This window comes from Zosterops lateralis (assembly GCF_965231275.1).
Source record: "Zosterops lateralis genome assembly, chromosome: Z".
Classification (NCBI taxonomy): domain Eukaryota; kingdom Metazoa; phylum Chordata; class Aves; order Passeriformes; family Zosteropidae; genus Zosterops; species Zosterops lateralis.
Genome location: NC_139800.1, coordinates 56,651,497 through 56,664,690, shown reverse-complemented (window position 1 = coordinate 56,664,690; position 13,194 = coordinate 56,651,497). Strand labels below are relative to the sequence as shown.

General features: G+C 42.7%; 1 protein-coding gene across 2 annotated transcripts in view; it reads left to right on the top strand.

Moving 5' to 3' along the window:
* Nucleotides 1-11,452: 11,452 nt before the first annotated feature.
* The window catches only part of SNCAIP (synuclein alpha interacting protein), an 88,335-nt gene continuing 86,593 nt past the window's right edge, over nucleotides 11,453-13,194 (top strand). For both annotated transcript variants that reach the window (XM_083884421.1, XM_083884422.1), the window contains exon 1: nucleotides 11,453-11,528. The gene's annotated coding sequence lies outside the window, so the exon portion shown is untranslated. The remainder of the gene's footprint in view (nucleotides 11,529-13,194) is intronic.

The window sequence follows — 13,194 nt, the reverse complement described above, 5'->3', positions numbered from 1 at the left end:
TACTTACGTTGGAAATCTACTTTAACTCTGCTATACAGTACTTTCTAAGGAACATGAATATCTAAGCATATGATGAATTTGTCTTGTCTGTTGTTGACGGAGTAGATGATGGAACAATTGAAGTAGATTAGAAGTTAAATTAATTCTTCTGCAGGATGCTCACCAAACATTCTATGCTTCCCTAGCACATTTAGCCTAGGCTATTCTGCAATCAGAATGATTGCAGCTCTGAGTGGCTTGTCTATGCTGCCATTTCTTGCCATAGTGTTGTGATTCTGACAGTGAGGGAAAATGCAGGACAAATATGGAGTGTAAGTATGGAAAGACAGGATTTCATAAACTATACATCAAAATGAAAGGTGCTAAAGTAGGAGAAGGAGATACAAGATGAGTGATAAATAGATCATGTCTATCAGGGAAATTATCAGGGAAATTAGGTGTGGCACATAATTTTTTGTTTCATTTCAACAGAAGCTATCTTCATAGTTATTGTCTTAGGTTAACATAGTTCATAGATGAGGTTATTTTGCTCATTAGCTTTTTCCTGATAATACTGTTTTTGAATTTGGGGTTGGGTTTTTTAAATTATTTATTCCGTGAACGGCATAAACTAGGAAAAAGAAAAGGAAAAACAAAAGGGCAGCAAACAGAACAAACAGAAGGGATACATCAAGTCAAGGATATTAAATCTAAAATAGCAGCTGGCTGAGACAATTTTGGCAAGGAGAAGAACAATGCCAGAGATAGGCATCTCACTGCTGGGTCAGGATTACTTCATATTCAACTGCATGAAATGTTTTACCATTTCCTTTAAGTCAATAAGGCATTGAAAAATCATCCAGCAATGCAGGGACATCTGCTATTTCTATGCAATATCACAGCAGATGATTGAGAACAATCTGGCACTGGCAACAGTTTTGGATTTTTATGTAGAGAAACAACCAAAGAAACACATGGAAGAATTCTTATACCTTATAAATGTCAGTTGCCTGCACGAATACTGCTCCCAGTTATTGCCAACAAAGGGACAATACTTCATGTTCTGGGGTGCATGAGGCACAGCATCATCAGATGGGCAAGGGAGGGGATTGTCCTGCTCTGCTCTGCACTGGGGCAGCCTCACCTCCAGTGCTGGGGGCAGTTTTGGGTGTCACAATACAAAAAAGACATTGAGCTGTTAGAGAGGGTCCAAAGGAGGGCCATGAGGATGGTGAAGGGCCCTGAGGGGGAGCTGTGTGAGGAGTGGCTGAGGTCACTTGGTCTGTTCAGCCTGGAGAAGAGGAGACTGAGCCGAGACCTCACTGCAGTTTCCTCATGAGGGGAAACAGAGAGGCAGACACTGATCTCTTCTCTGTGGTGACCAGTGACAGGACCTGAGGCAATTGCATGAAACTCTGTGAGGGGAGGTTTAGGTAGGATATCAGGAAAAGTTTTTTCACCCAGAGAGTAGTTGGGCACTGGAACAGGCTCCCCAGAAAAGCGGTCACAGCATCACCCTGACAGTGTTTGAGAAGAGTTTAGACATTGCTCTCAGGCACATGGTGTGACTTTGAGGGTTATCCTGTGCAGGCCTAGCAGCTGGATGATCCTTATGGATTCCTTTCAACTCAGGATAGTCTATAATTCTGTGAATACATTTTATAATTACTCCATATGGCCTGAAATTCCTTGAAGGAATTTCTGTTGCAGTTAACACTGCTCTGACCTATTTTCTCTCTGAATCTGCTGACTGTGTTCCCAACCCTCTTGTATGATACTGTAATCAAATTCTCACCCACTCACACTGGACCCAGTAAAATCCCTTTCTTAAATGTTTTGTATTTTTCTAATTGTGCCTTCTTTTTCCTGCTTTCAGGAATCCCTCCATTTTCTAGTTTTAACCTGTGCTTGGAAAAAAATTGTGAAGGAAGGCTGTAATCTCAACATGTGCTGAGATTGCAAATTCCACAGCTTCTCTTGAATTGTGTGGCTTCAAATGGAGATGCAGGACTTTGGCACACATCCGTGTCAGATCATAATTACTCCTGCTTTGTCTATTTTATCCTTGAAGTTCACAAATCCTTTTTTAGCTAAGTCACAGTTATGTCCATAATCTCCAGTGCTTGAACTTCCGCGCCTTTTTTTTTTTTTTTTCTTTTTTTTTTTTTTTTCTTTTTTTTCCTCCTGATATCATCCTAAGTGAAAGAACTAACTTCAGACCCTTAGGCCAGGTTCAAAATCTTGTCTTTTCACGCTTCACTATTTAAAATAAACATCCCAAAAGCAACAGCTGGCAAAAAAACATCTTGGGATTTTTGGCTGGCCAGGAGACAGTCTGTTTGGGCTAATGGAGGATGACCCATTAACCCTGTGAGCCTTCGGGCTTCATAATTACAATGCACCATACCTGGCCCAGGATAATCCCCCAAAGAGTGAGGGATGTGATAGTTTATTGCTGTACAAATTCTGATAGTACAGCTAGAGCATCTGACTATGTAGGTTTCTGGGTTAAACTTTAATTTTTTGTGCAGATTGTCTGAGATATTTAATTTGGGCTTGTCAATCACACAAAGTAGTGTGAGGGAAGGAGGGCTGAATAGCTTGGTCCTCATGCTGATCCAAGGCCAGCTCCCAAATAATTTCAAGTGACCAAAAGGCATTTCTAAACTATACCAGCTGATAGTAGTTATATGGAGGAAACATCTGCCAGGTTTGCATATCCCAGCGCAATCCTGCCGGCCTCCAGTTCTTGGACTGGGAGGACAAATTGCATGTAAGGATCCACCTAGATGCTAAGATAAGGCTTCCTTGGAAATTAGGAAATTCTGTTCTGGTAAATTATAAGTTTCAAACACCTTGGTGATCCTCTCATATTGCTAAGAATGTAGAAGAAGGAGATTATATAATTTAATGTCTTCATTTTCAAAGCTCTCAAGAAGCTAAATATTCTGGATTTTTTCTCATTATGCAGGCACACCACAATAACAACCAGTATCTAGAGCAATAGAGATGTCACAAAGCACAGAGACTGGTACTTGCGTGGTGGCTCATGAGCGGGAAATGTGTTGCCAAGAGAGATTCAAATAAGTGTTTTCTTCTGGAGAAAAAAAAAATGGAACCTGTTTCTTTGCCATTTCAAATAACAATAATATATCAAGGGAAAAGACACAAAAGAAAGAGGAGGAGAAACAGAAACAGCTGGAGAAAAGAGAAAAATTAATCTAGTGTAAAATAACACAATACTAGGACAAATACAAAGAGAATAGGAATACCATGCAGGATGTGTTATCATTGGCTACTATTATCCTCCTTATGACATACTGGAAGGAAGAAAATAAAAGATCAGAGTTGGAATCTTCATGGGTGTAAATCAACATCATTCTTCTTTGATTGGAAAAAATATGGCAATTTAGAACAGCTGTGATTTGGCCCATATTGTTTTTAGTTTGTTTTTTTTTTCTGGTCTTATTTTTGTAAATCATAGCATGTTCATGGAGCAGAGGATGGATTGACAATAAGAACTGTGAATCCCATGGGACATGACTGCTGTTTCGAGTTTTCGAAGTCTTTTGAATGCTTAATACAATGCTATTTGAACAACGAACAAAGTTTTCTTTGGCAGAAACCATATTTGGTATCAGAACAACTAAATGATGACTTCAAATGATATCTAGCAAATTGCCTTATTGCTGGTTCATAATTGCATGTGTGAGTGTTGGGAGAGGGAAAAGTTGATTCTGTGTTATTGATCGTGTGGGGAGAACTGGTATTCCAGGTTCAGACGGTATTCTGAGTTCGGAGGAATTTAGTTTAGACTTCAGTTCAGCTTGTGCTTTTAAAATATGCCCTCTTCCTCATAAAGGACAATATGTTGTTTCTTATTAAGGTTTTGGTCTACTTCTTGTCAAGAGTATTTACAAAGAGCATCACAGTCTAATATGCCTATATAATTGTGATTCTTTTATGAATTATTCATTGCAGGCAAATACTACTTAGTAGCAACAGCAGAGTAATACAGAAAAAAGAACATAAACTGTTTCTTCTTTAGTTCCCAATACTTTAAATAGGTATCTGTTAGATATCAAAGAAGGCAAAGGCACAGGTAATTACAACAGTGGAAGAAACCAACAGTGGAAAGAACACAGAAGAGCCAAAGGAAAATGCTGTCTGGAATAAGCTTGTTTGTAACTGCCTCTGTAGTTACTGTACAAAGTAAGAAAATCCTGTGGTTCTGCCCTGTGCTCCGCTCTGGTGAGACCCCCTGGCATGCTGCATCCAGCTCTGGGGTCCCAGCACATGGACCTGTTGGAGCGAGTCCAGTGCAAGGCCACCAGGTTGATTGTAGGGATACAGCCCCTCTCCCACACAGAAAGGCTGAGAGTTGTGTTTGTTCAGCCTGAATGAGAGAAGGCTTCAGGGTGACCCAACTGCAGCCTTCCCTCACCTGAAGACAGCCCAATGGAGAGGAATGTTTTCCAAGAGCACGTATTGACAGGAGAAGGGGGAATGGTTTCAGATTGAAAGAGAGGAGGTTTAGTTTAGGTATTAGGAAGAAATTCTTTGCTGTGAGCATGATGAGGCACTGGAACAGTTGCTCAAAGCAGCTGTGGATGCTCTATCCCTGGAAATGCTCAAGACCAGGCTGTATGGCCATGAGCAGCATGGTCCAGTGGGAAGTGTCCCTGCCCATGGCAGAAACTAGATGATCTTTGAGGTGCCTTTAAACCCAATCCATTCTTTGATTCTGTGATTGTACAGGAATCAGCCTGAAACTTGATTTCTTAAAGCAGTCAGGTTAAGTCAGCTTGAAAGATTGTCAAGACATTTCCCCTTTTCCAATAGGAATGTATAGTAATATGTAAAAATCTTTAATTCTAAATGTTAATTATGGTAAAGGAAAGAAGAACTCTCCTGTATTTTCTTTGTTCACAGAACTATTTCCAGTCTTGCAGATGGAAGCTCAGGCAAACAGGTGGTTTTAATAAGCTCTGGTAAACACAGATTTGCCAAATAAGTAACTTGAATGGGAATTTTTATTCCTTATGTGAACATTAATGTTCAGAAGCATCTTGTCAGCAACTGAGAAGGTGGAAACTCTCAATATATGATCACAGCAATGATGAACTGGCTTTCTTCCAGGACAAAGCAGCATGTTTACTAAAGGTGGCTGTAGCCTTGTATTTATGCTCACACACAAAATGCCTGTACTGAACCTTCTGTGTAAGTGCCACATTTATTTGCTGTCATCTCTCTCCATGTATTGAAACTCTGTTACTATTTTTAGCCATAGTGCCTTTGATCATAACAGAAGTCTTCAGAGAGTTGTTTACGAAGCACCACAATGAGAATGGTCTGTAATGAGAGTAGTGCGGCCACTGTTTGCACCTTTACTTTTATAAGAACCAAAGCAGACCACTATATATTCTCATTTGTTGAGGTAACCCAGCAAATGAACCCTCTTTTCTAAGTGAACTAAGGGAGATAAAGAACTGACTTTCCAAGGAATGATTTCAGGGCTAGTTTTAGCTGTCATTGTGTTTAGTTCTTTTCATACAGGTAGATATGCAGATAGTTGTGTATGTCTGTGTGCAACTGTATGCCTGTAAGAGTTGCCTGAGAGTCAGTCAGACAAAAAGCCACCTCTCTAAGTGCTTAGAAACACTTTGTTTTTCTTTGTGTCCCCCAAGTTCCCTCCACAGAGAGAACTCTTCAATTCAGCAGAGAAGTAAGAGGCCCCAATACACTGGTCAACCCCCAAAGCTGAAGCTTTTCTGCCCTAACTTTTTAATGGCAATTTGCCTTCCTTTTAGGTCTGTATTACAGTCAGCTGGTCTACAGAGTGTTTTCTCTAGAGTGTTTTTTTAATCATTATTTTAGCAATTACTTAAAGACTGTTTGAAATGTCTTGCTTTGATCTAATTCAGGAAATAGAGTCTTCTGCCAGGGGATTGACAGTAAGCATGGACTTAAACTTTCTCAAAATAATGTTATTAATTGGGGCATCTTCAAAATAGTCAAATCAGTAGTGCCATACTGGTTAAAGCTATAAAGTTTTTTATTAATTCACAGGGTTGCTGTGACCGGAATTCACTTCTGGCTCTTACAATATGTTTATGGCGGTACAGATTTTGCTTGAGGCTCAAGTGAAACATAATATTTGGTCTTAATCCAAGTTAATGTGTTCCCCAGTCAGGATTTCCTCTAATGACTCATTCATACCCCTAATGAATTGAAAAGGATATGTGTAAATTGACATTGAACCTAAACTCCAAGGCTTTTGACTTTTTATCTTATCTCTGAATTGGCACCATACAACATCTTTATATTCTAATCACATTAAAAAAACAACTCTTCTTCCTTGTTTTTCTTGCCTAGTGAGATCACATCAGAGAATGCGTGTCATACAGGATGGGAGAAAAGTGGAGCGTAACTCTGGACAGCCAACCATATATATTCCCAATACAAAACAGTAGCCAAGTAATCCCACAAAGCCCTAATGCTGTAAGATAATGCAAAAACCGGTCAGGTTCAACTGCTTTGTGGGATCTGCTTCTGTGCATGCTCTCATCCTCTGAAGAGTGCAAATTCACTTGCCCCTTAAACAGGAGCATATCCCCTATCCCCTAGCTTCAGCATGGGTGGGAGAAGGTGCTGCACCAGGACAGTTATGGAGCAGACATGTAATCCATTTCTTCAAATTCTGTCTTGCCTTGTGGCAACTTGTTAATGTGGCCATATTCAAAGGTGGTCTTGGTACATAATGCAGAGGAATAATGGATAGAAAAAAAGAGAAAGGTTTATTATGATCCGTAATTCATTGTGAGGATCACACTTAGAAGCTTTACAATTTGACAAAATGAATTTTCAGAATGAAAAATCTGTGATGTCAAATATTCAAAAATTCAAAGTCGTGGGCTTGTATTACTGTCAAAATATCAGGGAAGTTTTAAGAAATCTTTATAATCTATCCAAAAAACTTTTGGAAGGAGGCTTGAAAATATGCTTTAAATACATAGATGGTAACAAAACCTAAGAGAATGGATAGTTTCCTAATTACACTGGGCAAAGTCAGAATCTCTAAACTCAAGCTGAATGAGAAGATGGACAAAGCATACATAATTTCACAGTGAAACTAATGATCTATTACAATAACGGTGCTAGGAGTGCAGTAATCAAGATTAGATCACTTTCTGAAAAACATTCTCTAGTTCAGCCAGGAATTGTGGGGCTTTATGCCAGAAAACAGAGTAGCTGATTATGGTAATTGTCCCTGACCTTTTGATGCAGTAATGCCATGTACTGCCATGTACTAGCTTTCCAACCATACATACTATGTTCAGTTCTTCTGCACAGCTGTGCCAAATGTGTGAGCAGGACCTTGGATGTCACATTGTGAAATTCTCTGTGTGATTTATCCAGCAGAATAGATCAAATAAATAAGCATTTAATAAAGCCCAGGCTTGAGTCTCCTCTCCGCCCACAATACTGCCAACTAAATGGCCTCTTAAGATTGCAGAAAATACTTTCTGCCCAATCCCAGAAACAAAGCTATATGCATTGAAAGATGTTTAGAACTAATAATTTGTGTTATTGTAAGCCTCTCTCTTCTTATGGATAAGGAACTGATCTGCATTCTTTTCAAGGCAAACTCTTGCTTTCTGAATTCTGCTGATGTCAGATTGGCCCACTGTGGGCTAACAGATCAGGTTCAGGCATTACAAGCACTGCAAACAATGCAAAAACACAGCAGAAAAAGAATTGTTTTATTGCAGTCACAGCTATGTAGTCTCAATTGTCCTTCATGTAGCAGTTCCATGAAGTTGAGACAGTCAACTTATTTGTCAGCATATGTGTGGTAGTGTTTACCATAATCAAGGTGAAACAGTAAGGTATTACTTCTAGCAGTCTGTGCAATACTGCCATCATTTTCTCAACCTAACAGAATTGTGCCTATGCCATTATTTGCTATATTCTTATGTGCTTCTAAGAATTAAAGTGTTTTATTCCAAATTGAGAAAAATATTTTATGTATTTATTGCAGGGTAGGCCGAAGGTGGGAAACATTAGGAAATATGCTTTTAAAAAGTTAGATGCATGGTTGACTAGATCTGTGTCCTGTTTACCTCCACTCAGAATCTGAAGGTGAAGACAGGAAAAATTCACCTGGTTTGGACTCAGTCTTTTGAAATCAGTATATAAATTCTGTCATGCTCTAAAAATGGTAGTTGCTCTTGCTGATTCTTAAAGCTAAATGTGTTTCAAATCTTTTAAATTTCTTTTAAAAGAGAATATCTAAGACCCAATGACTGCCTTGAATGACTGTGAGTCATCATAGTTCATCATTTGATGGAACTGAAGCTTGTTCTTTGTTATTTCAGGAAATACTCTTACATCGCAATTGATACATTTTGCTTAATATGATACTGTTAATGTGATGTTCCTTGGTGGAGATACTATATCATGATAATGATATTATAATCAGCAGTCCTAGGTCACCATCTGGAAGTCCACAGGCTGCCTGTATGTATTAATTACATAAAGTCCCTAAGGTTACCAACTGCTAAAGAATTACTGTACAACACTGATACCCAGCCTTAATGCTCTGGAAGAAATGACAATGTACTGTATTTTGCTGGGCTCATCTCCTCCAGGCTTCTGCTGCCTCCTGTCTGTTCCTGTCTACCTTTTGCTTCACAAGACTGCTGCACATATCCAGAAACAAGTATAGAGGCACCAGCCTTGGTTCTGCATAGAAAGAGAAAATCTCTTGCAGGAAATGTCTCCATGGGCTTTGTGCCTTAAGTATGATGTGGTCATATCTTCATGAGCAGTGGCATCAAGCACTACACTTTCAAATGTCTCAAACTTATCTCCTAGAAGAAATTCAAAAGTAATGGTGGGTTTTGTCTTGTGTTTATTGAAGTCAATGTATTGGATCACTGATGGGTGCTGTGATTGCTGCTGACTGCCATGGGCCCATGATGTGGGCCACAGGTAAGTCTGTTCTCATGTGCATCCAGCCATACTCTGCAGCTGACACAAATACTGGCCTTGGCTTTCACCATGTACGAATACCGAGGTTCAGCAAGCCACTAAATGATGCTGGAGAGACATAGTAGAAAAACAATGAGCAACATTTTTTAATCACTTTACTCCATTGGGAATAGGGTTATCAATGGCAAGCTTTTTACTACTTCAGCAAATGTTTGTATCTGCATGCACAGTAAGAAGAGAGCTAACATTCTGTGGTTTTATTTTAGACAAAAATAATGATGGGGCCATGTAACTGGCAGTAAAAATCCATCCAGAAGTTCTTACAAGAACTGAAGTTTTATAGAGTAATTTAAGGGTTTTTTTACATACAGCCTAATTAGCACTTCTTATTTAAACAATATTTTCAGCCATGATGTCAGAAGTACATACACAAACAGGGTTATCAGTACTAATTGAGATACTATTGCATTTAACACATACAAAGATGCTAGGCAAGCTTTTATCTTACAAATTCTATTGACATATGAATGTTTTTTAATAGACTCTAAATTAAAATAACATTTTCTTGGTTTTGTTTTTTTCATCAACACTGTTTGTCAGGCAGGGCATACAATGACATTGTATTCTGGAGCTGACCTGCATTCCTTTCAAACCATTTAATCACACACAGCTGACCAAAATTCCTGGATAAAACCACCTAATTAAGTACATTACAAATACCCCAAATGGTTATTATCTCCATATATGTACAAGTGTGAAATGTGCAGTATCCAAACACCTTTTTCCTAAAAGCAAAAGACATAAAAGCAGAAGACCTGTTCAAAGTACTCCTTTCTCCTTGTTCAATATGCACAGGTGGTCAAGATAGTATTGCACCACACAGTTGGCCTTGCACATAAACATTAGAACCCATCACTGTAATTCATATTCAAGTTTGTTTCCTATACATCTTTAAAAAAATGTAATTTAAAAAGAAAGAAATATAACAGCTTTTAACTCCTGGGCAGGTATATTAAATAAGCTGAAAATGCACGATGCTGCAGCTCCTAGATAGCTCAAGTAACATGTCATGGAGGAGTATATTTCCTTTCCCATCCAGGTTCCTGTGTTCAGATGACAAGCTTCTCAAGGTTGTTGCTGTCTGATGACTGTGTCTCAGGATTAAGCAGAATTAAAATTGGGGGAGTAGGGAGTTTAGGCACTTTCACTAGAAATCCCTACAGCAAGAACAGAGACCTACTTAGCTGGACACTGAAGTGTTTTCCCCATTTTCAGAGACACGTCCAGAGCAGTGCTATGTGCTGACTGATGTGGGCATGCTTGTGGTACTGCTGAGCGTGCTGTGTGTTCTGTGGGCAGCCGTCTTCCAAAATGCCAAACTACCTTAAATTCTCTTAAAAAAAATTTCCTCTAAGCATTTTTCTTCTGAGAGAGGGCTTTTGCAGTCCTCACTCATCAGAGTAAATGAAATTGGAGATGTTCTGTGTTTGAAAGGTAAAAACACACAAAAGTAGCCGAAGGTGTAAAGGTACATAAAGGGACACATTTTAAGAGACAGGATGGAAAATGTGCCTATGTAAACAAGGGGGAAACAAAACTACATCACAAAGAGGAAAACCCGGCCAAAGGTTCACTTTTCTGCTCTCCTCCTGCTGCCATCAGATGCCTGGATGGCAAGGCATGACTGGGGCTAACCTGTTTGGAGGGGTGCTCTCCTCCTGCACCCCTGCGGTGGCCGAGGGACACGGGGCGGGTTCTGCCCGGCCCATCGGCACCCGCAGCCCGGGCTACAGAACCACCTTTGGCAGCCCTGCGGGAGAAAACGCTGGTTTCTCGCCAAGGCAGGTGGGACCAGCTCGGTGGGAAGGTGCACAAGGATGTCACCGCCACTGCCCTACTGAACCTATTCACCAGAATGAAGCAGCGAGGCTTTCCAGGTTTTACAGCAGACCACAATAAAATAAAATAAATTTTAAAAAAATCTACCCTCAAACCCACCAAGTTTTATTTTAAACAGATGTGAGCGGATTGAAACTCGGCATTTCCAGGTTCGAGCTGCGCACTCCCATTACGTTTAGCGCGGCGGGGCGCCAGGCGCTCCGCACCGGGGCAATCGCTCCCCAGGCGCGCAGGACCCGCGGGGCGCAGAGCCGGCGCTGGGGGGCGGCAGCTCCGGCGGGGACAATCCCGGGGGGACAATCCCGGGGGGATAATCCCGGGGCGGGGGGGGGGAGCCCCGCCAGGCGCGCCCCCGCCCCGCGCCGCCGGTCACGTGCAGCGCCCCCCGCATTGTGACGCAGCCGGGCCGGGCGGAGCCGCCCCCTCCCCTCCCTCCCTCCCTCCTTCTCCCGCTCCCTCTCTCCCTCTCCCTCGCCTCCTCCCGCTCCTGCCGGCGGCTGCCCGGTGGCGGGGCAGGGGCGGAGGGCGGGGCGCTGCCTGCACCGGCGGGGAGCGGCGGGGGGCGGCAGCCGAGAGGCGGCAGCTGGGTTCTTCCCCGTCTCCATCAGCCCCGGCTGCCCGGGAACGGCCGCGGCCGAGCGGAGCGCAGGGCTGAGGTGAGGAGAGCCGAGCGGAGCGGAGCGGACGGGGCTTTGTTGCCGGCGACAGCGCTGCCCCCGGGGCGGCGGGAGGGAGGGAGGGCGCGGAGCCCGGCCCGGGTGCCCCGCGGGTGCGGAGGGTGCGGGCGGCGCTGGGGGCGCGTCCCCGCCGAGGCGTCCCCGGGGCCGGAGCGGGGCTGGGGGAGCGGGGCCGGAGCGGGGCCGGAGCGGCGGCGGGGGGCGAGCCCCGGCCCCGGGCCCCGCCATCCCGCCCCGGGGAAGTGCTTTCCGCATGAAATCAGGGCTGAACGCGGCGGGTCTCGCCGGGGCTGAGCGCGTACGTGATGTCAGCCGAGCGAAGCCCCGGCAGCGCGGTGGGAGCCGCTGACACCCGCGCCCGCCGCGGATCTGCCCATACTCCGCTCGGAGCCGGGCGGGCACCCCGCCGTCAGCACCTCCTGCCCCGCCGGGCGAGCCGAAATCTGGAAGAGAATCAAGTAGGAGTTGCATGTTTGTAACTGTGGGGAAACGAATGCCAAGTTGTCTGGTAGGAACATGCTCCGAGGCTTATACTTGGTCAATGCAGAATCGCGTTTTTGCCGTGGCAGGGATCAAACCTTTCTCATACCTGCATCAAGGAGTGTTTTATGTCAGCTGATGTAATTTATATAAAGAAGAGCTCAACGATCAGGTTCTGATGATGCTGGATACAAACCAGCACCTAAACAGTCTTAGTCTTCACTGTCAATGTTATCACCTTAGAGCACTTTCAGTGGTTGGCTTAAAGCCACATCTCTTACTGAGATATTAGTCAGTCACAACCGTTCCTCAAAAAGTCCCCTCACCCCAAAACCCGCCAGAAAACGGCTAGTGCCTTGTGTTTTCCATGGAAAATCTTAGCATCTTAGCCTCTTTTTATACCTCAGCATTCCAACAGCAAAAGGTAACTGAAAAAAAGTTTTTAAAAAATTATTCTGAAGCAAACCGCTTGGATGTTGGACCATTTTCTGTTATTTAAATAGCTGAAGAAAGTTATAAAATCATATCATTGGAAAATCAAAATAATTTTCTATTTTGTGCAAATAGTACTGATCTTGTTGCCAGAAATTATGTTGAATGATGTGCATGCATTTAGCCTTGTGCAGTGTGCTGTAGCAGACTTTTAATGGTGTCCTGCCCTTACTGAATGTAGGAGTTATGTGCACTGCATGTGCTTCCAGGAAGCCATAAAAAGCATGACCTGTTGCCTTACTATCGGCCATAAACATGAGTTTCTTCACCCTAAAATCCTCTGCAACTAGCTCATGTGTGAGCTCATGGCTGGTGAACTTGGTAAGCCACTTCTGTCTTCATACTGCTAGGTCTGCAAACATGCCCCATGCAATACTGGAGCCACATTTTGAAGGTTTAGCAGGTAAGATGAAAAACTGGTGTCAAGAGCAGGCTTGAGGGGTCACTCAAGAGGTAGTTTACACACAGTGAGAAGCACTTTTCATCTGAATAAAACAATTAGAATTTGACCTGTTCAGTTGTCAGAGACACTTGCCTAGTTACAGTACAAAATCACTAGTTACAGTACAAAAAATTGTCACTTTCCCTTCAAGTATTCCTTAGTTAGCATAGTTCACCCATGAGTGAAAAGGCTTGTAGTGAGAAGGCTCCCTTTGTAAGGGGTGGTATGCTT